Consider the following 26,370-nt stretch of genomic DNA (forward strand, 5'->3'; position numbering starts at 1 on the left):
TTTCGTAATTTTGTACACCTTTTTTGCTTACATGGCATCCAAACATCTCCCACACGCCTCAACTACATGGAGTTACGAAGTGTGCCGCGTAAGCCAAAAGGTGTACAAATTTACAAAAAAATGAGTTCGGGAAGGTAATAGGATCTTAGTTTAGTTAAGGTGTGCCTTTGAGATTTCGATCGTAGTGTAGGGGGTACTGGTGCCATATCCCAACTATAATTGATGATAAAATCTTAAATGAAGACATGTGTCACTTATTAATTATGCATAAACATTAAATAAAAATATAATTTTACCCTAATGATATATTATATTTGTCCTTGATATTAGAGATGACAATGGGGCAAAGCGGGTGTGGTGAGGGGAAGATTGAAGTAGTCTGTTAAAAAGCTGATGTAGTGCGGTGCGAGTAGCAGGGGTTTCAATTTAATTTAAATTTTCTTATTTGAATCACAAATTTTAATAGTTAAAAATTAAAATGTGTATAATTACAAACTATTTTTGGGTCCAAACTCCTAATATATAACATTTATTATTATTTCAAACTATCAACTTTAATATAACAATTTTGGAACACTTTAAAAGAATTTTAGCTTACTAAATAAATTAAAATTAAGTAAAGAGAAAAGGGTATGCTATACCCTTCAACTTCGCGATTTAAAGTTGACATACCCGTTGTCACAAAAGTAGCTCTCATATATCCTTACTGTAACACAAATGACCCAAATATACTCTTTTTATCTAATGAAAGTCAAAAAATAAAGAGAAATGAAAAGGGTATATTCTCTAAAAAATATACCCTTACTATAACACAAATGACCCCAAACAAATTTAGCCAACTCACTAATTCTTTTATTGTTTTTAATTTTATAGAATCCATTCATCCAGGCTTTCATCTTATGTGGTGATAAAAGGTTTGGCTCAGACCATATATTATTAACTAATCAACTTTAAATAGATATTCATATTTATACTATCGTTATCAACTTGTTCAATACTAAAATTGAGTGTTAGCGGCCATTAATTAAGTGTCGTTAAATATATATATATATATATTAGAGATAATTTAACGTCCCTAAATCCCTATAGCGATATTGACTCCAACGACAATTACTAATGCTTGGAAAGAGTTTAACGCTCTTTCGAATATGCTTATTATTACAACTAGTGCTCTCCGTTGTTTAGATGCATTAGATTCATATGATAATCTTAAATACATATGAAAAAAACATGAAATAACCAATGACGAACTTCAAAGTTCAAACTAACCAAAAAATATATGAATAATACTAACGAGAAATAATTGACAAAAGAAATCTTTGAGAAATGAATACAATCAAAATACACTTAAAAAAAATTGAAACTAGTGTTTAGGTCAGACCTTATATATGTATACCAACATGATGAATTTAAAAAAAATATACGTACTTATAAAATTAGTGTTTAGGTTTCGAAAATTATAACTTCTAAAAAATAAGGGTTTAGGTATTGTAAGCTTAAAGACCTAAAACACTAACAAATCAAAACGAACATGAAAAATTTAAATTATACGTACTAATAAAATTAGGGTTAGGTTTAAAAATAAATATAATTCTACAATACGATTTATATCTTGTAACTTCGACCATTTTTCAGTGCGGAACTGGTAGTTGAGGAATTCATGGAAGTGGTAGTGTGGTAGGTGGTAGTGTGGCAGGTGAGTGATTTGTTTTAAAGATTTTATTGTAATATTTTTTTCCTAAGTATCTTAATCTTGATATTTCTTTAATATTAGGTGTGAAATTCATGGTAAAATATAATAATATTTATTGTAATATTCTTCCGATAGTTATTTTAATCTGAATATTTCATTAATATTATTTTTGATATATTCTAGATATAACATATCTTGGGTTCTTTGGTAAATATATAAATTTTCCTTCATTTATTGTTCTAATAGTTTTATATCTTTCATAGATTCTGTCTAATATTGTAAATATTCGTAGTTCATTTTAGTCTGAATTTATTTCTAAATCGTACCATTCTATTCTTTCATAGTCTAAATCATGTAAGTCTATTTCATACCATTATTGGTTTAATATATCCTCCGATTCGTTATCATTAAATATTTTTTCCCATATGATCCTTCTTTTGGATTTTATGTATATTTTCGATATAGGTTCGTGTGATGTAGTTATATGTCTTTTTCTCATTTTGATTTTGCAAACTATCTGCGTATGTAGATGTTTGTGGTTCTATGGACATATGTCTAGGTGTCCTTTGGGTAAATGGTTTTGCGAATAACTGGTTTAAGTTCGCATCTTTATGTTGTTTATCGCTAACTTGTTTGATTGTACCTGCAGCTGTATTTAAACAAACATTATGGGTTTTAAGGAGTTTCCCATCGTCTCCTTTTAGCTCTGGGTTTTTTTCGACTTCCGATCGACGTAGCTCTGCATTTTTATAGTCATGCTGCTAACTACCTTTAGACTTCATATTATCTTCATCAGTCTTTAGCTTTTGTATCTCGTTGTCCATACTATCCACTTTTGAACAAAGTGTAGTAATGGCTTTGAGTATCTTTTCAATTGTATCTTCTTCCTCAGTCTCAGTCTGAGTAGCTTTGTCGTGATAGGTAATCTGTAATAACATTTTTATCAGTTTTTATTACTTCAAATGTAAATGTAAAATTTAATATATTTAATACCAATCTCCTTATTTCTTTTGTTGTTACCGAATCTTGTATTTTTCTTGTTAGCCACCATTTTACTTGTGTATTATCTGTTCTTATAATAAATTCGTTATATACAATATATGGTTCAAATGATAATAAACACTTATACACTGAATATAGTTCTTTTCTATTTATTTCCCATTTTATTTCTGTATTATTAAATGTTCCTGAATAATACCTACAATGATGTTCTATCGTATTGCCATCATATTTATATTTTAATATTCCTCCATAACTTTTTTCACTCGCATCTGATTCTACTATATAAGTAAATTTTTTGTTTTCATCCGGAAAATATAGTTTAGGTAAGTTTTTACATAATAATTTTACCTTTTGTATTTGTATTTGGTCTTTTTTATCAAATTGATATTCTATATCTTTCTTTAATTTTTGTTGTAATGGTTTTAAATTCTCTGCTAATTTTGGTATGTATTCTCTTACTTGATTTACTAGTCCTAAGAATGATTGTAATTTCTTTTTTGTGTCTAGTTGTTCATTTGAGTTAATTATTTTTTGTACTATATGTGTTTGCATTTTTATTCCGTTTTTATCAATTTGTATTCCTAAGAATTCTATTTGATTTTTCATTATATCAGCTTTCTTTTTACTTAGACTTATACCTGAATATTCTATGATGTGTATAAATTTTTCTAATAATCTTATATGTTCATCTTGTGTTTTTGATTATAATAATATATCATCAATGTATACTACACAATTTTCTATTTGTTTAAAGTAATTGTCCATAAAGTGTTGATATCTACCTGGTGCGTTTTTATATCCAAATGGTAATACATTCCATTAATAAAGCCTTGTGGTACGGTGAATGCTATTAGTTTTTTAGATTCTTCTGCTAGTTTTAAGGGATAAAATCCTAATTTACAATCAAATTTGCTAAAATAATTATATCCTTGTATTTGTCTTATCTTTAGTATTTTATTTGGTATCAGATAATTATATGTTTTGGTTTTTGCATTTAAATTTCTATAATCAATAACCATTCTGCTTTTTCCTATTTTTTGTTCACTATGCTTATTTACGATAAATGTCGGGCTTGTGTGCTTACTATTGCTTTCTTGTATATATCCTTTTTCTAGTAATTCATTTTTATATATCTTAAATTCGGTTAAATCATTAAAATTATACTTTAATGGTTTTTGGGTTATTATACTATTATTATCAATTAACTCAATTTTTACTTTTGTTTTATGTTTCTCCCATCCTTGTAGAGGATCCTCACAGTATAATAATTCTAACTTATCTTGAATTATTTTTACTTTATCTATAGAGAATATAATTAATTCTATTTTAGGGTCTTCTTCTTTTATATTTTCTAATTTTTGTGTAATTTTTTCACTTCCTTTTATCCATTCTGTTGTTTTTCGTTTTTTATTATTTACTCTTTTTGCTCCTATTTTTTGTTTACACGGTGTCGTGAACCACCAGTGTGTTTTTGTTATTATATTAGGGTATAATTTTTCTAAAAATGGCATTCCTAATAGCATATCTTTTGTAGTTAATTCAAAGTTATATATTTCTTCTATAGTTAATATCTTATCCCATATTTGTATTTTTATATTTTTTGTCTTATATGTAATCATGCTTCATTCATTATTAAATCCTGTTACTACTATCGGTGTTTTTAATTTTTCCCACTTATCTTCTGGTAAACAATTGTATTTACATATATTAGCTTCTGCGCCCGTATCTATCATTGGTGTATAATATCAGTTGTAATATCCTTCTATTATTATCTTTGCAAGTATATATATTTTCATATTTTTATTATACTAAAGTCCTTTTTATTATTACTCTTTTATTTTCATAATTTATTGTTACCTGTTTGTCTTCTAAATTATATGGTTTTACTTGTTCTAGCCATTTTATTCCTAAAATGATATTTTCATTTCCTTGGTATATTTTGAATTTTATCACTATTGGTATTCCTCTAATGATTATTTTCTTTTCTGTAGTTTCTTCGGTATACATTAATGCTTTTGGTAGTTCGGGGCATGATTGTTCAATAGTTATTATTTCATCTTCCGTCACTAATTCTCTTGTAATATAGTTTTCTTCTCGTCCTGTATCTATTAATATTAAATATTTTCGTTGTTCCATTATTTCCATTATGTAGTAATGATGTGATTTTATTTCTTCTTCCATTGATTTTTGTAGGGTTTTATCTATTCTCCTTGAGGTACTCATTTTTTATGATATTTGGGGTATCTCATTGTTTATTCTTTTCGATGTGCTTAGTCTTTCTTTTACTATTTCTAAATCTTCTTTTATATCAATTTCATTATAACCATAATCATTTTTATCTATGACTGTAACTATCCTTTCAAAGGGATCTTCTATTTTTATTTTATCTATTTTCTTTTTTGCTGTTATTTTATGTTTTGTTGTTAGAACATATAAGTTTTTACATCTAGCTGTAAATATTTTACTTCCCGGGGCTAGTTCTATTCCTGACATTTTCCAATATAATACTAATGATTTATCTATATTTCTGTCATTTACTGCTACTGAGTAATTAGCACTTATTATAAATTTAAATTTTTGGTATATGAGGTTACCTTTTACCGCACTTATTATGCTTTTTTCTATAGGTTGTATAATTCTATCATCTGCTAAGTATATTTCTATGGGTGTATCTATTCCTTCTCTAAAACATGCTTTTATTAGTATTTCTGTTCCTCCTAAATGTACATATTTAATTGGATTTTTAGCCTTAATATCTTGTATTTCTTTATTTATTATTCGTTTATTTATTATTGGTATTTTAGCTTTTCCTTTAGTGTATTTGCAATCTATGATATGTTCTCTTTGACTTACTACGTAATATTCTTCTTTTTGTCGTTTAAACCAGTTTCTTATTGTTGGTATTTCGAATATTTTTGCTACACTTAGGTCTAATTCTTTTCCTTTTATTTGCTCAAATATATTATTATCAAATATTATTTTTTGTTCTGTCGATTCTTCATCTTGATATTTTTCTTTAGTTATTATTTGTATATCTTTTTCAGTCATTGATATCGTATTCATTATCCGATTCTATTACTGAGCTATTTTCTATTTCATTTTCCGATAATTCATATATACTATCATTGCTTTCTAATTCATAATCTACGTACTCTATTTGTGTATATTTTTCATCGTCTATTATTATTTCTGATATTTGTTTTTTCTTTGGATTTTTAGGTAATTTACAATCTCTAGCTATATGTCCTAATTTTCCACAATTATAACAAGTACATTCCGTTAGTTTTCTTTTTGGTCTATATGGTCTTTTGGTTTTGTAGTTTTTTACATAGTACCTTCTTCTTGGTTTTTTATATTTATATTTTGATCTATATTTTTTATTATATTTCTTTTTATTTTTATAATATCTATCCGTACAACCAAATTGGGGTGCTGTCTTATTTTTGCAACATGCCAAGTTTTTTACTAATATTTTTTCCATTTTTATTTCTTCTTTATGTTTTTCACATAGTTCTATAAACCATCGTTGTAAGAATTTTATTCTAGCTCCTAAGGTATCTGTTAATTCTGCTTCATTCCAACTTTTTATTATTTTTGAATTAAAAGGTTCTGGTAATTTTGTAAAATATAATTTTCTTATTTCTTTACCTTCTTCTATGCTATATGTTCCTTTATAATAGTATTCTCTAAATGCACATGTATATTCATCTATGTAACACATATTACATATTGCTAATTTTGTCATTAGATTCCGATTTATGATTTTTTCTTTATTTTGTTCTTCTACCTCTGTTGTCATACTACTAAATTCATTTCTTATAGCTATTTCGTATTTATATAATATTTCCATGGTTGTAGTGGCTATTTCACCATCAAATTTTTTATTATTTCTTAAAGTTGTTAAGCTTTCATTTGTTAAATTTTGTAGCCATAATTTTACTGTTCCTATAATTGTTCTTTCTATGTATCCTGGTGCCTCTGCTATTACTATCTTGTTATCTATTAATTGTTTTGATATGTATCCTACCCATAATTGGATTGTTTTATTTATGTCTGCTACACAGTCTAAATCTAAAAATTCATGTTGTCCAGTTATTGGTTTAGGCGTCCATTTTTTATTTAATCTTTTATCCCATGTAGTTTTTTCTTTATTATATTGTTCATAATTTTTATTATAATATTTTGGATTAAAATTTTTTGGGTTTTTTACTCCTGATGTGCTAGGTTTTTCGTCCATGTCTACGTCTTCTGTATTTACTTCTAAATTCTTTGTATTATCTATATTTGCTAAAAGTTCCGTATATGTTTCACTTGTTTCCGAATGTTGTTCTAGATCATCATCGTTTATTTCATCAACTCTTATTTCGGGTAGATTATCTTGGTTATTTTCTTCTTTTTCTTCTAATTCATCTTGTAATTGCAATTTTTCTTTAAATTTAATTATCTCATTTGCTAATTTTGTTTTTTGTTCTTTTTCTTTTTGTTTAATTTCATACATTTCTTTTAATATTGCTAGCTCTTTTTCTAGTTCTATTATTTTAGTATTTTTTACTTCTTCTAATTGTTGTACTTCCTTTTTTGCTTGTTGTTTTATTTTTTCAATTTCTGTTTTTCTATCTATTTCTTCATTTTCTTTTGTTATTCTTATCATAGCAGTTAAACCATCTTCTAGTTTTACCGTTTCTTTTTCTAACATTAAACTTATATTGTCACCTATTTTCTTATATCTTCTTCCTAGATTAGAAAATATTATCTTTATTTTTAATCCGTCATAATTTTCATATGTTATTTCATCTATTGCGTATTCTTCTTTATTCATTTATAAATTATGTTGTAGTTTATATTCTGAGTTATTTATTTGTATTTCTAGATATAAAATAGTCTTTCATTGTGCTATTATAGATTTGTGACAAATTCCTGCGAATATATATACATATATGCTTTGTTTCCCAAAATTCCCACTTACCATATTTTTCCTCTATATATATCACAGGTAGTAGCAATCCATTGACCATTTGTCTGTTTTCTTAAGCTGTCGTCAATTCACAACAATGACTTCCTTACCCTACGATTTTCTCCTACTTGAATTCAATAATTCAATTTTCATCTTCTTTTGAACTATTTTTTTATGGAGATTTTGATGTTGTGTTTCTATTAGATGCTTTGATATGCTTTACTTGAGGCTTGCGTATACACCACCCTCTGCGGACCTCATTGTTTATGTTGTTGTTAAAAGAGTTAAATTCTATGAAAGTTAATATTATACTGTAACCATTTTAGTGTATAATCTTTTTCTGAATCGAGGGTTTATCAGTAATAGTCTCTGTACCTCAAAGGTAGGAAAATTAATATTATTTAGATCTAGAGACACTTTTGTCAAAAGAACTTTTACCAAAAAAGTACTTCAGTAGAAAAATAATTTTTGTTTTGTGTTTTTTTGGTCAAACACCACAAATGTAAAAAGGATTGCTTTTTTGTGCTAGCTTTTAGCCTCTAAGAATCCGTGTCAATTGTCATGTGCTTTCTGTTTCATTTTCAGTTAAACTGCTTGTTGCTTTTCTTTTTTCTGGATGACGAACGATAGAAGCTTCCATTTTCGTGTTCATTTCAGTAACTTTTAGTGATCTTCCAAGTTTTGTTGGTCTTGTGACATTAAATTTTTGCTTTTGTTGCAAGACAGATTTAGAGACTATGAATATCAGCACAGTCGCAACCTCTCTGTCGAATGAAATTTCTAGTTCTGATGTAACGACTTTGGAAGGACATACATCTAAGGTTTGACCGCATCTTTATAAAGTTCTCCTAATACAACATGATTTCTTAATAGGAAAAAAAATATAAATATCATATCTTTTCTGTATTCTATTTTAACATTACAATTTTTTCTTGTTCCAGGTGTTTGGTTGTGCTTGGAGTCCAGAAGGGTCTTTTCTTGCATCTGGGTAAGCATTAGTTCCATTTCTTTAGTCTCTCGTCTATGAATTATCATGTTCATATTCCTACTTTCGTTTCTAATTCTCTTGTGATTTTACGACTTTGGAAATGACCATCATAAGCACCGAGATTTTATGAAGGTTGAGAGTAGTTTTAGACTTGTCTAATGAATCATCTCTCTTATATCTAACCATCTGTAATATCAATTTAGGTATGAAGACTCTACTACTAGAATTTCGTCTATTGGAGATGGTCTACGTAACTCTTCTATCAAAAGTCAAAAAATTGAGAATAACAAGAATGTTACGACACTTGATTGGAATGAGAGTTTTCTACTGCCTGTTTTGGGCTGACTTTCGTTGATTTGTACTTTTCTAAGGTGAGGTCTAGCAAATGGATGCAGCAATTTGAATTTCATTCAGTTGTTTTGTTTCCCTTGTTTTGTCTTAAATTCATAAGTTTGTATATATTCTCAACATTGTTATACAACCCCATTCAGGTCCATTACTTGATGTTGATTGGCATAATCTATGTTGGTCCATTACCAGTCAAGAGATTCTCAGGATATCAGGTGTGCTCCACTGATGGCATAATATACATTTTTTCTTTATCTCTTTGATGTATTATAGATTAACCAGATGATGTTCTAAATAATTCACTGTTTGCGCAAAGTTCAAATTGAATTACCAGTTGAACACCGAAGCTGTGCTTTATTGGAACACTGAAGGGTTGTTGACTTTGCCATTGCAGTATGAAATCAATGCTATCGAGTGGGACCCCTCAGGTTCTCTGCTGGCTTCGTGCTATGACGATACCACATTTAAGGTAATTTCTATCCTAACCTTCTGAAGCAGCAGCTAAAGAAGACTCTTGCCTCCACATGTTTCAGAAAATTATCTTTTACGGTCTTCTAAGTACCCTTGAATATCTATTTACTGTTCTGAATTAATTTTTTAGTTGTGTTAATGCATCTTAGCTTCACTTTTTCCTGCGCTAAGACTTGGAATATCTATTGTGTTATTTAAAATAAATTGGTCAGTAACTCATTGTTTATGTGCAGCTATGGAGCATGAAAGAAGATGCCTGCTTACATGATTTCAGAGAACATCAAAAAGTATCTATTTTTGTTCTTTCTTTTTCTTTGTTGATTCACTTAAACAAATTAGACATCAGCTGCTGACTATTATCTTTTTAGGAGATATCTACCATCAAAAGGAGTCCAACTGGTGTTGTTACAAGCAATACGATACGAATCAACAGTTTGTTGGCAAGGTATGCTATCTATTGTTACCAGTCATGTTTATAGTATTCTTTCTATCATAATTTTCTTTCACATGTGGTGGTAGCACTAGGTTCTCGATTACATATATATTACACATCAGTGCCGCAGATTATGGTTCGATCATTGTTCATAGCTAAGCAATAAAGTTTCTATATTTTGCCAGACACCCCCTTCATTCTTCATCATCCTCTCCCTGGATCCATGACACCCCCTTCCTCGGCAGCACAACTTCCTCCCCTTTATATAACTCACCAGCTATTCGCTCGCCCATCTCATGTTTGTCAATATATTCCTTCCTGACCTTACTGATTTGCGTTCCATTGGGCCAAAACGTTTACTCTAGCTATCTAGGTTTAGGTAGATAGGAAGAAATCACCTAAAGCTTTTTTCCCCTTTTAGGATATAAACTCTAGTCTCCATGATCTTCACTCACTTTATTGCTCGCTAGTTTACAACCTTCAGTGCGTTGGGGCTGACTTACCTCTGAAGTTTGTTGTCAAAGGCATACTTAAAGCCCCAATGAATTTTAAAACCCCAAGAGTTGAGTGTCAAATACTTTCTCAAGTTAATCAAAGAATAATAAATGTTGAAAATAAAAAGGCACGAACGTCAGCAAACACTTCATGCCTTTTTAGAGCATGTGCCTGATATTTTTCTAGACCCGGTGGAACGATGCATTCAACAACTCCTTAACCAAGTTCAAACCCTGGAAGAAAAGGGGAGGACCCTTTCCCAAGACAGGGAAGACCTTATTGTTAGGATGGCCTTCCGCATCCGCGGCAGAAACAACTAAGAATCAATCGACTCTTTGGAGTTTAAAAAGTTTAAATAAATGTCTGTAGACACAAAGTAGTCTGTTTCTTCTTTTTCTCTTTTAGCAATTTAGGCGTCAATTACAGGAATCAGGCGATTCTCTTAGTTTTTCGTGTGTGTTAGCCCATAAATATTTTGGTGATATGACTTCTGAACAATTTTTCGTGTGTGTATTCCTCGTTCAGACTAAATTCAACAGAGTAAACAACTCCCTGGATTCAAAACGGAAGAGAACCTACTCAGTAAAAAACCAAAAACATTCAACAAGAACGATACAATTAACTTATTCTCAGTCCCCTCCCCTCACATCCCCACCTAAATAAAAGGAATAGGTATATATGTATCAATAGTTCAATTGAATACGAGTAAACAAACCACATAATACTTGAGCCTGTATTTGATAGTTAAAAAGGGTAATTTTATTAAGAGTCATTATTTATCTCATGTGTCCAAGTAGATATAATGACTTCACATCCGTTACATGGGTCCGTTCAAGCTGTGAAGAAGGCGCCCTTGTTCAGCATCCCATAGCTTCACAGTAGAGCCGAATGAAGCTAATGGGTAGTGCTTCATTCGACTTTACTGTGAAGCTATGTGATGTTGAACAAGGGCGTCTTCTTCACAACTTGAATGGACACATGTAATGGATGTGAACTCATTATGTCTACTTGGACACATGAGATGAATAAGGACTCTTAATAAAATTACCCTTTTTAACTGTCAAATACATGCTCAAGTGTTATGTGGTTTGTTTACTCGTATTCAATTGAACTATCGATACCTATATACCTATTCCTTTTATTTGGGTGGGGATGGGGGGGGGGGNTACTTAGTCAATAATTTTTTCTCATAATCAATCATTCAAATATGCAAATAAGTGCTTGGATGCCCAAGTTCATTTAGTATGGGATTAGTACTTTTACTTTGAGAAGTCACTTTTCATCTAGCACTAAACACAACATTATTAAAAGTTGTTGACCACATGTGTCAAATATAGTAAAAATTATTCAGCCAACCACGTTCTTTTAAATTGTACATTATAAGCATCATCTTTCATGTTTCTTCAAATTCAATAATAGAATCACATTAAGACATGCATTTTTCAAGTTTTAAAGAACCCTTGTCATTTTTAAGTGAACTCAAATCATGAGATGGGGCATTATTAGCTACGTGATATTGACACAATCTATGTCTGATACTCGGCATCATTTATCTGATAGAAATTGGCATTGCTCGAGCTTGGTTAATTATAATATGTGGAGTAATACTTTCCATTGACTTTAAGAATATCAAGAATAACCATTGAAAGATTCAAATAGAAAAACACAATAAAAAAATATATTATGTCAATGAAGATTTATTACAATAAATGATTTATAAATCACAGAATACTTGTTCGTTCAATATATATTATCAAAAAACATGACATCATCAAATATTGTAGTCAATCCGGAGTTGACCATCTTTCCATAAAAAGTTATCTATACACCCTTCAGAATCAAGTTGAACATCCTAATAAAAGAAAGTCTCACTCACTTGTCTATTTTTAAATTTATTAACAACTCTTACGAATGCCCAACATGCATCTTTGATTTCATCAATTGATATATAAATGAGATAGAACTTGAGAATTAACTCACATACAAGAAGAAATTGATGGCAACCCTAATAAGTCTTTCCACCTTTAGTTTATTTAAGCTACTAACTTCACTTCCTTTTAGATTATAACTAATATTTATTGTCTTTTTAATTATTTATTAAAATAAATCTTTTAATATATTTTTATTTTGTCTTATATAATTAATTAAACTTAATTGGGTATTAACACATGTGTATGGCTGTAAATCATCTTTTAATGGTAAGATAAACTAAATTATTTCAAAATAAAATGTTGGAAAACTATATGCACAACGGAAGCATACCAAAATTATACTTCTTACATGAATAATAGATAATCAAATCGTTTATGCTAGAACACATAAACTTGCTAAAATTTAATTAAAGAATTACCTTTTAAAGCGTGAGCAGATACCTTCAAATGAATCCACAAATTAGAAAGACCGTCAAGCGAATCCACAAGATAGACAACAACTTTGTAGTCTTCTACAATGATTCCAAGTTCACATCCGAACTCTCTCAATACTTGGGTGGGAAATTGTCGAATAGAAAACTAATTCTTTTTCTAGGTTAGAAAACCCCTTATTTATAGAGATTTCTTCCCAGTCTAAAAGGGAGAAGAAAACTCACACTTTTCTTGAAAACAAAAAATCACACGTTACTCTTCCTTTTTTGGGTGGGGTGGAGGTAGGGGTGGGTGAGGGTGTTTGGTTGGGTTGCTTTCCCTACTTTTCTTATGAATGTAAATATGTTTTCTCTTTTTTTTTTTTTCATACATTCATCCTAAAATCTAGTGAGATACTATAAAAACAACAACTAACGTTTAAAGAAAATAATAATTATGATTTCTCCATTTTACTTCTCCTTATTCAATATTTACTCAATCTTTGAAAACACCAATGTTGTTAACCATGACATCCTTTGTTTCTTTTGTTTTCATTGAACCCCTTCCATTCTCAAACTCTGACTTATAATTTTTAACTTCTTTTCATACCATATCTTGCAAAACTATAAAAAATTATGAGCTCAATAACAATTTCTCCAATTATGAATTATTGAAACATGGAGCATAAAGATTGATGGAGTGTGTTCAAATGTCAATACTGGTGCCAATTCAACTACTTGCTCGATTCGATTTACTCGATTCAAATTGTCACTAGATTTGGATTCGAGTAAAGAGAGACTCAGAGATGTAGTAGGTTTAGAAGACAAATCAACTACTTGCTCAGTTTGATTTATCCGATTCAAATTATTGCTAGATTTGATTCTGGGTAAAGAGAGACTCATTTATAGTGGGTTGAGAGGACGATACATGTGTCAATTGAACTACTTGCTCAATTTGGTTCACCCAATTCAAATTATTGCTAGATCTGAATCTAGGTAAAGAGAGACTCAAAGATGTTGATGGATCTGACATTACTGGTGAAATTGGTGAAAGAGGCAAAATTCCACCTAATGAGGTAATGGGCGGATAAAGACACAACTGAGGTTACCTAGAAAAAACCCAAAATGCTCAAATCAGATTCAAATGGACTCAAAGATGTTGATGGATTAGACATTAATGGTGAAATTACTGAAAGAGGCAAAATTCTACCGAGTGGGGCAACAGGAGGATAATGAAACAAATGAGGGAACTTTGAAAAATCTAAATTGCTCAAGTCAGATTCATATAAATTACCTGGATTTGTACTCGTCCTGACACTGAGCGATCTCTTCAACAACGGTTGAGGATTTTAGAATGTCAAATCTTCTGACATGTAAGGGTGCTTTCGTTTTAGGGTGAACTTCCAATAATTTTTTGTCGTGTTATTAGTTCGACCCAATAAAAAATGGGCTATCAAAGACCATTGATTACTGAATTTGGCATAAGCTTTGATAATAGTATCATCTTCTTCCGAAGTAAAAGGTTGATCATCAATTTGAGGAGAAGGTTGATCACACCACCTGAGCCTACATGATTTTCCAGATCGATTTGGAATCAATTGACAGATTAGAGACCAGTGCTCTGCTCCATATTTCTCTATTAGCTTCTGCAGTTGCTTGTCTTCTTCAGGATTCAAATATCGATGCTTAATCTTACCCTTTTTCTTCATTTTTTCCACTGAATAAAATCAGTCAAGTATATGAGATAGAGGAAATGAAGGATACTGGCAATAGAAAGTACAAAGTATTTATGTATAGTGGGGTGGTAGGGGGAGGTAGGGCCTAGCATTTACTTGGTAAAGACTTGTGAGGAGAGTAGGGTATATATAGTGAGAGTGGGGGTAGAGGGGATAGAGTGACTGGATTAATAGGTAGTTATTAATTATACAAATGAAGTGTATCCCAATACTAAAATCTCATAAATTAATTAGTTTTTTCCTTTAAATAGTGTTTGATGCATTGGATTAGAGAGGATAGGATCGGAGTAATGTTGAACTTTGACTAGCTATTATTTTAGGAAAAAAACAAAATAACATTCAAACTAACCATTTTAATTAGAAAATAAAAGTTTGACAGAAAATTGTTTGTAGGGGTAAAAACTTATGTGTATTCACATCAAACCAATGAATATAGGAGATTTACTTTAATAGGCATTTTTATTATTTAACTAGTTTTGACACATGTGCATTGCACATGAATGTCAAACTATGTAGTGCACCATTTTTTTCAAATGATGTTAATATTATTGAACCAAAAATTTAAGCAAACAATTATAAATGGACTAATAAAGTATAAGTTCCTACGAATAATGGATGTAAATTTTCTTATGATTACTAATTGTGTGTATATTGAAAGTTGTGAAATCAATAGCTAAATACATCTATATCTAGTTATAATATAAAGCTAGATTTAGATAGGGTGATGTGACACCTCTTTATGGCCTCCAATTACATTTCTTCTCCTTCTCCTTCTCCTTCTCCTTCTCCTTTTCCTTCTCCTCCTTCTTCTGCTCCTCCTTCTCCTCCTTCTTCTTCTTCTCCTCCTCCTCCTCCTCCTCCTCCTCCTCTTCTTTATGATTTTTTTCTTTATGATTTTTTTCTCATTTGAAAATTAGTTGTGATATGTAAAGAAACAAAAGTCATTCTTAAAATCTCTTAATTACACCTCTTTAATATACATTATATTCCCTACTGTATAATTCATAGCTTAGTTATTATTGTATTGTTGGAGTTCTACTTTTAATATAGTATAACTAAATATAAATATAAAATAAACAAGATATACTGAATTGAGTGTTTTTAGTTTGGATATTGTAGTAATTGAATATTCAAGTTAGGGGGTGTTCAAATTTAAATGAACTTTGAAACTCACTCAACATATGTAGAGTTTTTTAAGAAGAGAAGAATAGAAAATTTAGAAATTCGTAATTTAAAATATGAGGAAACTCCTACATTTATAGCTAACAAATGGCAATATGAACAAGTGCTTATTGTGCTTTATCAGTAAATAACCCTTCGGAAAGGTTGCAACTCATTGAAAAAATCACAACTCTATGAAAAAGTGACAATCCTACGGAAAAGTTACAACCCTTCAGTGTGAACAGATGTCAGATTTAAATAGAATATAAATAAATAAAATATAAAAAGTATATACTAAATTGAGTGTTTAAAAATGTGAGGAACCCTCCATAAAGGGTAGTATGATCATATGTTTATTGTGCCTTATCAGAAAAATCGCAACCTTTTAGAAAATTTTCCAAAATGGTGTCAACTGGTAATAGAATGTAGCCAGATATGAGTAAACAAATGTAAGGATTCAACTCTTGGCAACATAATATTTGTTTTAACTAGGTGTTAACATTTTAAAAAGAAATATTTTTTGGTGGAGCGTGAAGGGAAGTTTAGTCATTTAACAAGTCATTTAAAATGCCTTTTTGGAACGAACACCATTCCAATCCTAATGTTTCATATATCCCAAAATTCTCACTTACCATTATTGTAATAGGGCCCAAATCGATTATTTTGTCTATGTTCTTGAACAATATATAATCTAACAACTCATATGCATGCAATGTGGTCCATTTGGTTTGCTACCTTATTTCTAGTAAGTACTTTTCATTGATCTTTTTTTAATGTAAAATTTTAGTGGTTAAACCGGTAATAATCAACAACTGGTGAATTGAAATTTTAATGATTCTATAAAATTTAAGCATATATACAAATCATTGATTAATAAATTGAATTACTAAACTTTAATACCTAATTAAACCGACCAATACGCAACCCTTGGAGAATCTAGTATATAGCTTAGATAATTAAAAGTATATCCACTTTTGATGTTTACATTAATATAACAAACATTGAGATGTGTTTTCATTTACCATTTTATCACTAAATTATAGTTAATTAATTCAAATTATCACCTTAATGTTTTTACTTAAACTATAGTTAATTAATATGAGTTAGTGTAAATATAGGACACAAACTACTTTTTTCGTTTAATTATTTATCGATTCATTTGAATTAAATAGGTTTTCTCAATTCATCCTCTAAAATAATATAAATACTGAATTTCAAATCCATTAAATTGAATGTGTTGGGATTTACTATCAAATTTAATTAAAATCTCAATTAAATTCTAAATCTGTCTCGAAGAGAAAATTATGATAGAAATTTATAAGGAAATTTTAAAACTCGAGATATGCAACACAAAATGACTCCCTAGAGATGGTATCATATTGTTTTTGCCTTTTAGGTCTGGATAATTTTTTTTACTGATTCAAGTTATTAAATTGTCTGATTAAAGTTTTTAAAAAACATTTTTTTTGTTGGAGTTTGAAGGGTAGTTTAGTAATTCAACTCATTTGAAATGCCATTTTGGAACTCACACTTATCCATATTTTCCCTCTATATATATATGTAACACCTCGAACTTCGATCAGTTTTTAATTTTGGGTCAACTTCAAAGGACCATAACTTTTAGCATATGAAGAATTAGGTAGCTCATAAAGTATCAAATCAAAGATCTTTGAGTTTTCTTTCCAACGTCAGTGAGTTTGCTAAATTCCAAGCTAGGAGTAAGAAGTTATGCCTGTTTAAGTGGAGCCTCTCTAGTTAAGAATTTTCATCCATTTTAGGAAAGGGTATTTTGGTCTTTTCCTTACTTCTAAAGGCCTACCTACGTTTTACCAACCCAAGTTAAGGGTCTAATCAGACTCTAATTTAATTTTGGCATTCCAAAAGCGTGGATTTTAAAGCAAGTTCAAGAGGAGAAAGGAGAAGGGTTTCAAGCATTCTTTCAAGAACTTGGGGATTTCACCAAGAACAAGTGTTTTTTGAGGTATGTAAGCTTTCATAGTGTTGGGTTTGTTCTCCCTCACGCCAATCATGTAATTTCTATCCTTGAATTCGTCTTGAAGTTGATTGATTGAGTTTTTTTTTTAAAGTTCTTTAGTTTTAACTCCATTCCTTAGCAATGGAGGTTTTGAATTCTTGAGGTGAGGGTCTTGCGAATGGGTGGTGTTTGTTGATAGAATTTGAGTGAGATGTTAATTAAATTGCATTGGGTTCGTGTTTATTGATAAAATATGGCTGAGATTTCAATGAAACTGCATTGGGTGTTGAATTAATGTGAGTTTGGAAGAGGAAGAAAGAAACCGGCCAAATATTTGAGTCTAGGGCCACGTCGCGGAGACGCTTGAAATTTTTCACATCACCCCCCTCTCCGCAACAGGATACACAGTCCTCTGTCTTGAAAATCTTTTCTCGACCAAAAATTTAATCCCCTCTCCACGTCGCACCAATGTTCTTCAAATCGTGTCTTCACTCTCTTCTTAATACTAACTATCTAAGTCGTCATAAATCGTTGAGAGATACTATATTCTAATCATAGCTCTTAACTTCACATTTCAAATCAAGGTAAATTTAAGAGTAAAGTTCAAGGAAGTCCTTTTGATTCATTTTTGAGAAATCTTTTGCAATTATCTACAACTTGATGTAAGACTTGAGTAAATGAATTTGAGAATGAGGAGAGTTGACTTTTATGTTTCAAATAAGGATGAAGGGAACTAAGTATTCAAAAGTGTAACACTTTTACATTTAAACAAGAGAAACCTTGATTTTTAAATGAGTTTATGAGGAGTCTTAAGCATCACCTCTTTTAAGAGGATCTTTGAGTAATTATCTCAATTGAGAAAGAGTTATCTTTAAAGCATATGAGCATGGATTTTGCATTATTGGGAGTCGTATTGAGCACCGATACGGGGATGAATTCAGACAACTCAAAATCCTCATACACCATATATGCCTTCATAGGTAAAGGGTCATACATTTTAGATGATTCCTTATTGGTTTTAAGCACAACTTAGTGGATCCACTTAGTTGAGGCTTTCTATACCCCGGCAAGGTATATGACAGTTTTGGCAGCGTGGGTGAGACGCTATATCAACACATAGCTCATAGTGATGGTTATCGGTTAGAGAATCTCCCAATTAAGAATGAATAGTATTTTATTATATTTTTATACATCATTGAGTATATCTCTTGCTTTATAATGTATCAAATATTGCATCTCTTATTGTTGCTTTCATATTGAGTTGGGTTGAGATGAGGTGAGTCCGTCTTCCCAGGTTATCAATTCAGTGCTTATGTTTTAGTTTCCCCTTGTATGCTCCTACATTCAATGTATTGACGCCATTCAACCTGTATCATTTTATGATGCAGATACAGGTGTACAGGGTCATCAACGGGCTCTTCATTGGTACCACTTGCATTTCAGCTAGCTTTGGTGTTCTCCTTGCTTCCGGAGGGTTCCACATTTATTTTATTCCAGTTTTTGTTAAGATGTCATGGGTCTTGTTCCGATATCTATTATAGTTATTAGAGGCTTCACAAAAAATATTAGTTGAGGAGTATTTTCCCATTCCCTTGTTAATGTTTTGAGACTTGAGTTTCCTTCTTATGGCTATTTAAATATTTTCAAAAAATTTTGAGTTTATCTATTGTTGAGATTTTTGAGTTGACCTTTACAAATTGAAGTCTTGTTTTGTTGAGTAAGTCTTCCACTGAGCAGTGAGCCAGGCCAAGGGTTCGCTTGAAGAACAACAATGATTCTCGAGTACCGGCCACGTCCATGGTGTAGGCTCGGAGCGTGACAATATATATGAGAGGATGTAGTATTAATCCATTTGTTTGTTTAGTTTAAGCCGCCAACAATTCACAGCAATGGCCTAGCTCTTTAAGCCTTGACTTCCACAATTACATTGTTTTCTGATACCTCAATGAATAGGGTAATTTGATTCTCTTCTTCAGACCCTAATCCATCTATCCAAGTTTAATTGATGTTGTGTTTCTATTCTGAAATGTCCTGAATCCGAGTTTAATTGCCTTTATATGCTTTACTTGAGCCGAGAGGATTCGAGTTTGAAAACTAGATCCTCTATCTGCACAAGGTAGGGATTAAGGTTTACGTATACACTAACCTCCCCACATACCCCTAGGTATGTTGATGTTGTTACTTGATGTTTTTTTGTTTGAAGTTATACCACTAGACAGTTCAAGCAAGGGCGCTACATGATGTTAAATTCTACAAAGTAAACATTTTTCTATAACCGAAGTGTTCTTATGAGCCAAGGATCTATTGAAAACAGTCTCTCAACCTCAAAGTTTGATAGTGGCTTAGGACATAAATAATTTTCATCATTTAGTTTATGGGTTCATTTGAGTTAAATAGGTTTGGTCCATTCGCCAACTAAAAGAATAAGTTTTGAATTCAGTGAATTGAATGTGTTTGTGATATATTACCAAATTTAAACTACTCATTTAGATTTTGTGTCAATCTCTACATTTTTAGATAATTTAATACAAGTGGTTACTTCATTGAATATGATTTGCTAATAGGACACCTTGACTTTGATTGTGATGGACTAGTACAATAGTATCTAATCGGTCTACTGGTTTTGCTAGTATAATTTTTCAGGATTCACACATTCAACATTTAATTTTGGATACAAGGCTAGGATCAATAAGAGCACAAGAAAATTTTTATGGTGGTTGAGGCACACCATGTCATAGTTGTGTGAGGAATTATTTTAATAGATAAAAATTTATAGATCCCTTGTCTTTATAACTTTTTCATTTCTTTTCTCACTCCACTCACCTTTCATTTACCCCCCTCTATGTAGAGTACTTTGTAATTTATTAAAAATTTAATATATTTCATTACACAATAAAAATAATAATATCCTAAAATTAGTATTTCATTATCTCTTTTGCGCATTATTTCTCCAATTCTTCAATAAACAATAGTAAATCCTAAATGTGTAATTTATTTTCTTTATTGTTTTGATAATTCATAATATTCATTTGTTAAAAATCAAATAGAATAAATATATTAATATTAATTTAGATTTAAAGTCAAATAATTACGTATTTTAAAATAGCTAGATTAAGATTTGTGTTCTTAACCTCATACACAATCAATTGTATTATTTAAAGGAAAATAAATAAATAGTTATTTAAAATTACTTGTAAATCAACAAAATCAAAATATAAGTAATTGATTTTTTTTTCTCATTTTACTCTCTCTATTAATTTTTTTTTCTCTTAAAATTCAAGCTATAAAATTATTTTTTTATTATATTAACATGATACGAATTGCAACTAATAATATTTTTTGGTGGAATTACAACTTAGTGAGAAGGTTATATTTTTGAACAAACACTATAAGTTGCAATTCTTTTCATGCTAATATAATAATAAAAGAATATTTTGAAAAAATTAATTAAATTTCACATAGCTTGAATTTCAAGAATAAATATATATCATATAATTGAGGAGTTTATGGATGATTTTCGATTTTGGGTTACATGAAAATAGTAACAAAACTTATGTAATTATTTATCAGATAGTCTTTCTGTTATATTTTCTTATTGGAGAATATTTGATACATTTAAGTGTTTACGAAACTAGAAAATTATGAAATTATCGAGATAAAAAAAATTAATTTTATACTCCTTTTTTTCCGTATTAGTTATTTTACTTTTTTACACGCTCTTTAAGAAATTATTAATAAAAATGATAATTTATTAATTTACTCTTTATATTTTTTTACAATTTTACAAATTTTGTTTATACTTTCAAAAAGAATTAATTGTTAGGGTAATTAAAATTTAAAAAATTATAGTTTAATTTTGTTAATTGATAAATAATTTTAATAACTATTTTTAGTAATTTAGATAATTTTTATAGGATAGAAAAATAATACTAAATGTTAGGAGTATGATGAATTAGGCTAAATTTCATACTTTTAAATTATTTAAAGATAAAGAAAAATAGCAAAATTTGAAATAATGGTAAAAAAACAAGAAGTTGAAAAGATGAATAATGGGAAAAAGTTAAAAAGTAAGGGAGACACGTCACCTAGTAAAGGACTAAGACAAGGTGACCCTTTATCCCCATATTTGTTCATATTATTTGCTGAAGGACTTTCCAGGCTTTTGAACCAAGCTGAGGAGCAAGGAGAGTTACGTGGAATAAGCCTAAGAAGGGGCGGTCCTACGGTAAATCATCTTTTCTTTGTTGATGACTCCTTTTTATTTTGTTCAGCTAATACTCAAAGTGAGGTAATTTTTTTTGAAATTCTAAGTACTTATGAAATTTGCTCAGGACAGAAAGTTAATTTTGAAAAATCTTCAATATATTTTAGCAAAAATACTATCGAGGAAGAAAAAGATAATATTATAGTGGAGATAGGACAAATACATAGAGATAATTTGGGACTTTATCTAGGATTACTTGCGGTAGTTGGAAGATCAAAGAAGAAAATGCTTGAGTTTATCAAAGAACGAGTTAAAACTAAGATAAAGGGTTGGAAGAATAGTTTCTTATGCCCTGCAGGCAAAGAAGTCATGTTGAAGTCAGTATTTTCTGCTATTCCTTCATATGCATTATCATGTTTTCAATTTCCAAATAACTTAGGAAAGGAGATTACTATCATTTTTTCTGATTTTTGGTGGGGAGAAAATGAGGGGAAAAGGAAAATGCACTATGAAAAATGGCAGAAACTTTGTGAGGCAAAGTCCAAAGGGGGCCTTGGTTTTCGAGATTTGAAACTATTTAACAAGGCCCTATAGGCAAAACTTGCGTGGAGGATTTTAACCAAGAGGATTCTTTTCTTCAGAGGATGCTAAAAAGTAAATATTTTCCAAATACTTCTTTCTTAAGTGCAAGATGTTCCCTCGTCAAGTTCTTGAATTTGGAAAAGTATTATCTGGGGACGAGATTTGTTGCAACAATTCCTAATTCGATTGGTTTCAAACCCCTACAAGGACATACACAAATAAATCCACAGTTGAGGGTAAGCGACCTTATAGATCAACACCATCATATATGGAATATTCAAGATCTTCATCACCATTTTTGCCCTAATGATATCAACTCTATTTTGTCTATCCCAATATCTAGCACTGGAAATTGATAAAGCTATTTGGCATTATACAAATTCAGGAAAGTTTGAGGTAAGATCTTGTTATCATCTAGCAAAAAGCCTAGCTAATAGTACTGACCCTAGAACCGAAAAACCTCAAGCCAGTGGTCAATCTTTCCCAAAATCTTTTTGGACTTCCTTATGGTCACTTAAAATAAAAAAACAAATACAAACATTTCCTTAGAAAATGCATTCTTAATGTCCTTCCTGTTAGTGCGAATATTTCTAAGAGATTGCATCAACATTGTGACGTTTGTAGGGTCTATGTCTTAGAAACTGAAACGGTTGATCATATGCTTTTCAGTTGCCCAAAAGCACAACTAGTATGGAAGCTGGTCCCCATTAACTGGCCTAATGTAGAAACTAAAATGTTATGAATTTTACAATATGGCGGAATGACTTATTTTGTAATACATGTCAATATCCAGAATCCATTGAGCTACTAAGATAGAGTGTCTCTCTTTTATGGAAAATGTGGAAAGCGAGAAATTTATAATGATTTAATGGTGGTACATATGAACCTAATGACGTAGTAAATAAGGCTTTATTTGATTTACATGAATATGATGATGTTGTGAAAAATTCGGCAGTTGTGAATCCTATACCAAACAAGATTTATGATGTAACTATTACTTTGGCCCGAGATGGGGTTTTTGTTTTCATAAATGCAGGTCTACAAAGGGAGAAGGAAAAAGCAAGCATTAGAATGGAGGCTATAGATAGCTATGGTCATTTGCTTCATGCCTTTGGTACCCCTATTCAATTTGTAGGGAAGGCCATAACTATTGAAACACTAGCAATTCTGGAAGCTGTTGAAAGAGCACTACAAAGTGGTTGGTCAAAGGTTCACATATTGTCAGATGCAAAGAATTTCATACAAATGTTGCAAAAGAATTTGATAACATCTTGGGAAATAGAGACCATTTGCGAGGATGTCTGGCGATTGATAAGTCTTTTGAAGAAATTGAGCTTATATATATTCCTCGAACATGGAATGTATTAGCTCATAATCTAGCAAATATTTCTATTTTATGTATAAGTAGGATTTCTTGGGATTTCGCCTTCCCAAGTTGTGTTGTAACGGATGCAATGGTGTCTTATGGACATCTGAAACATATTTTAAAGTAATGCAATAAAGTGTTTTCCTGAAGAAAAACAAAGGGAGAGAAGGAACTTTGGCCCATTTTTTCTGGAAATGGGACCCAAGAATCCATTTGTCAAATTCTGAAAGCAGCCTCACACAACTTTTGTATGCCACCTCATACTTATCCCTTAACCACCATAAAAATTTTCAAAGCACAATGTATGGACATCTAGATCCTCCTGATGCTCTTATTAAATTTGTGCAATAGGGTATTTGGTATCTTGAACTGGAAACAAATTTGAGTAATGTAAGGCAAACATTTTGATATTCTAATTTTTCTATTTGAAGATTAGATGTTTTTATAACTTTGAACTAACCAATAATAACTACGGAATGCAGGATGAAACCAATATGGATGAAGATGAGCCTTTGGATCTCATTACAAAGAACGTATATGAGCTGCAAAAAATAATAAAATACAAAAACCAAAAACTTCAGAAAGATAAACCTAGGAGGAAGGATAAGGTGAATGCTGACCACAAACAAGAACCTGCAAGAGAAAGGGAGACGGAGAAACAACAGAAGGAAAAAGAGCGTGAACAGGACAGAGAAAGGAGTGATGTAATGGTTTTGGAAGGACATACATCTAAGGTTCGCCATTATTTCTCAATAGGTGATCTAATATATAGATTTTGTTTTATGTATTCTATACTAACATTACAATTATCTCTTGTTTCTTAACTCATGCTAGGTTTTTGTCTGTGCTTGGAGTTGAGAAGGGTCATTATATTGCTTGCATCTGGTAAGCATTAGTACCATTTCTTTCCTTTTTGCTCTCGTCTATGAATCAACTGATGTTCATATTCATACTTTTGTTTTTTTTCTCTTAGTTAAAAGGTTGAGAGTAGTTGACTCTTATAGCTAACCATGTGTAATATCACATTAGGTCTGGAGACTCCAGTGCTAGAATTTGGACTATTGGAGATGGTCCATGTAATTCTACTATTCGAAGGAGGCCTCCAAATGTTTTGGTTTTGAAGCATTTGGAAAGTCAAGCAACTCAGAAAAACAAGGATGTTACATAACTTGACTGCATTGCTTGTGGTTACATTCTTGTTTTTATTTGATCTTGTTTATATGACTTTTTCTTGTACAGAGCGAGGGTACCCTGCTTGCGACAGGTTGTTATGATGGCCAAGCAAGAATCTGGAAACGATCTAGTAAGGAGCATGGAGGAAAAACTTGTTTTGAAGATTGAATGTGTAAATTGCCACCACTTTTCATGTCTTTTTTTCTCTTACTGACTTTTCATCCAGGGGAATTGGTTAGTACTCTTAACAAACATAAACGGCCAATCATCTCTTTGAAGTGGAACAAGAAAGGTGATTATCTCCTTAGCAGTAGTATTGATACAACTGCCGTTGTTTGGAATGTGAAGTCTGGAGAATCGAAGCAGCAATTTGATTTTCATTCAGGTGTTCTGTCTCAATTATTCTTTATATTTTACCTCATATCTGAGTAAAGATTGATTTTGCTTATGTTCTCACTGTTGTTATCCAACCCCACACAGGTCCATTGCTTGATGTTGCATTGCGAAAATATGATTCTGTAACATCTCTAGAAATAATTAGAATGTAGTTTAAATCTGGAAATTTTAGTTTTTGGAAAGTTCAAGGGAAATCTGGAAAATTGTAAGCAAGAAAAGTTGAGTTTTTGTCATTTTCAAATGATCATAACTCCTAGATCAGGATGAGTTAGGAGTATTTATAGATATGGTTGGAAAGCTCTTGGAACGATCTTTCTAACGCCGCCAAGTTTGCGTGATTCCTAGTTCGTATGAGTGAGATATAACCCTTTGGAAATTGGGTTGTTGGATTAAGGAAATGTCCAATCCGGATTTTAAAGGGTAGTTTGGTCTTTTCCTCACCCTTTTATTTTAATTCGTTTTTGGTAATTAATAAGGGGTCTAAACTGAATTAGATCAGTTTAGAAATTTACCAAATAGAGCTAAGGTTTTGGAGGAGGAACGCAAGAAAAGAGAAAAGGAGGAAAAAGCTAGATTCGTCGTCGTCGTAAGGAATTGCTTGCAAGTTTCACTGAGGATTCAATCCATTAAGGTATGTAAGCTGCCATAGAGTTGGGTTATTTCACCCGCACACCAATCATGATTTATTCAGCGTAATTTCGTTCATGAAATTTAAAGATTAGAGTTCTTTTCTTGATGAGTTCTTGATAAGTGTTCTTGAAGTTTCATTAAGTTTTGAAGTAAGATTCTGCTTAGGTCAACTTTAAACGACCATATCTCTTAGGATATTAAGATTTACGTGAGTCATAACCTATCCAATTAAAGGTAATTGAATCTACATTCCAACCGCGCCAGTTTAACGTCAATCCAATATCTGAGTAAAACGTTATGACTATTTTAGTAACCTATACAGTGCTGTTACGAATTAGCCGACGGAAAAATATTGAAAATAATCGTTTTTGTCTTTTTACCTGCAAGAAAACCATCAACGAATTTCTTGACTAATAAAAAGC

The 26,370-nt window shown here is 30.9% G+C and overlaps 1 pseudogene; it reads left to right on the forward strand.

The window, feature by feature from the left end:
* The first annotated feature begins 8,386 nt into the window (after positions 1–8,386).
* Positions 8,387–26,370, forward strand: part of LOC125870139 (WD40 repeat-containing protein HOS15-like) — a 44,821-nt pseudogene continuing 26,837 nt past the window's right edge.

The sequence above is a fragment of the Solanum stenotomum genome, chromosome 7, assembly GCF_019186545.1.
Source record: "Solanum stenotomum isolate F172 chromosome 7, ASM1918654v1, whole genome shotgun sequence".
Taxonomy (NCBI): domain Eukaryota; kingdom Viridiplantae; phylum Streptophyta; class Magnoliopsida; order Solanales; family Solanaceae; genus Solanum; species Solanum stenotomum.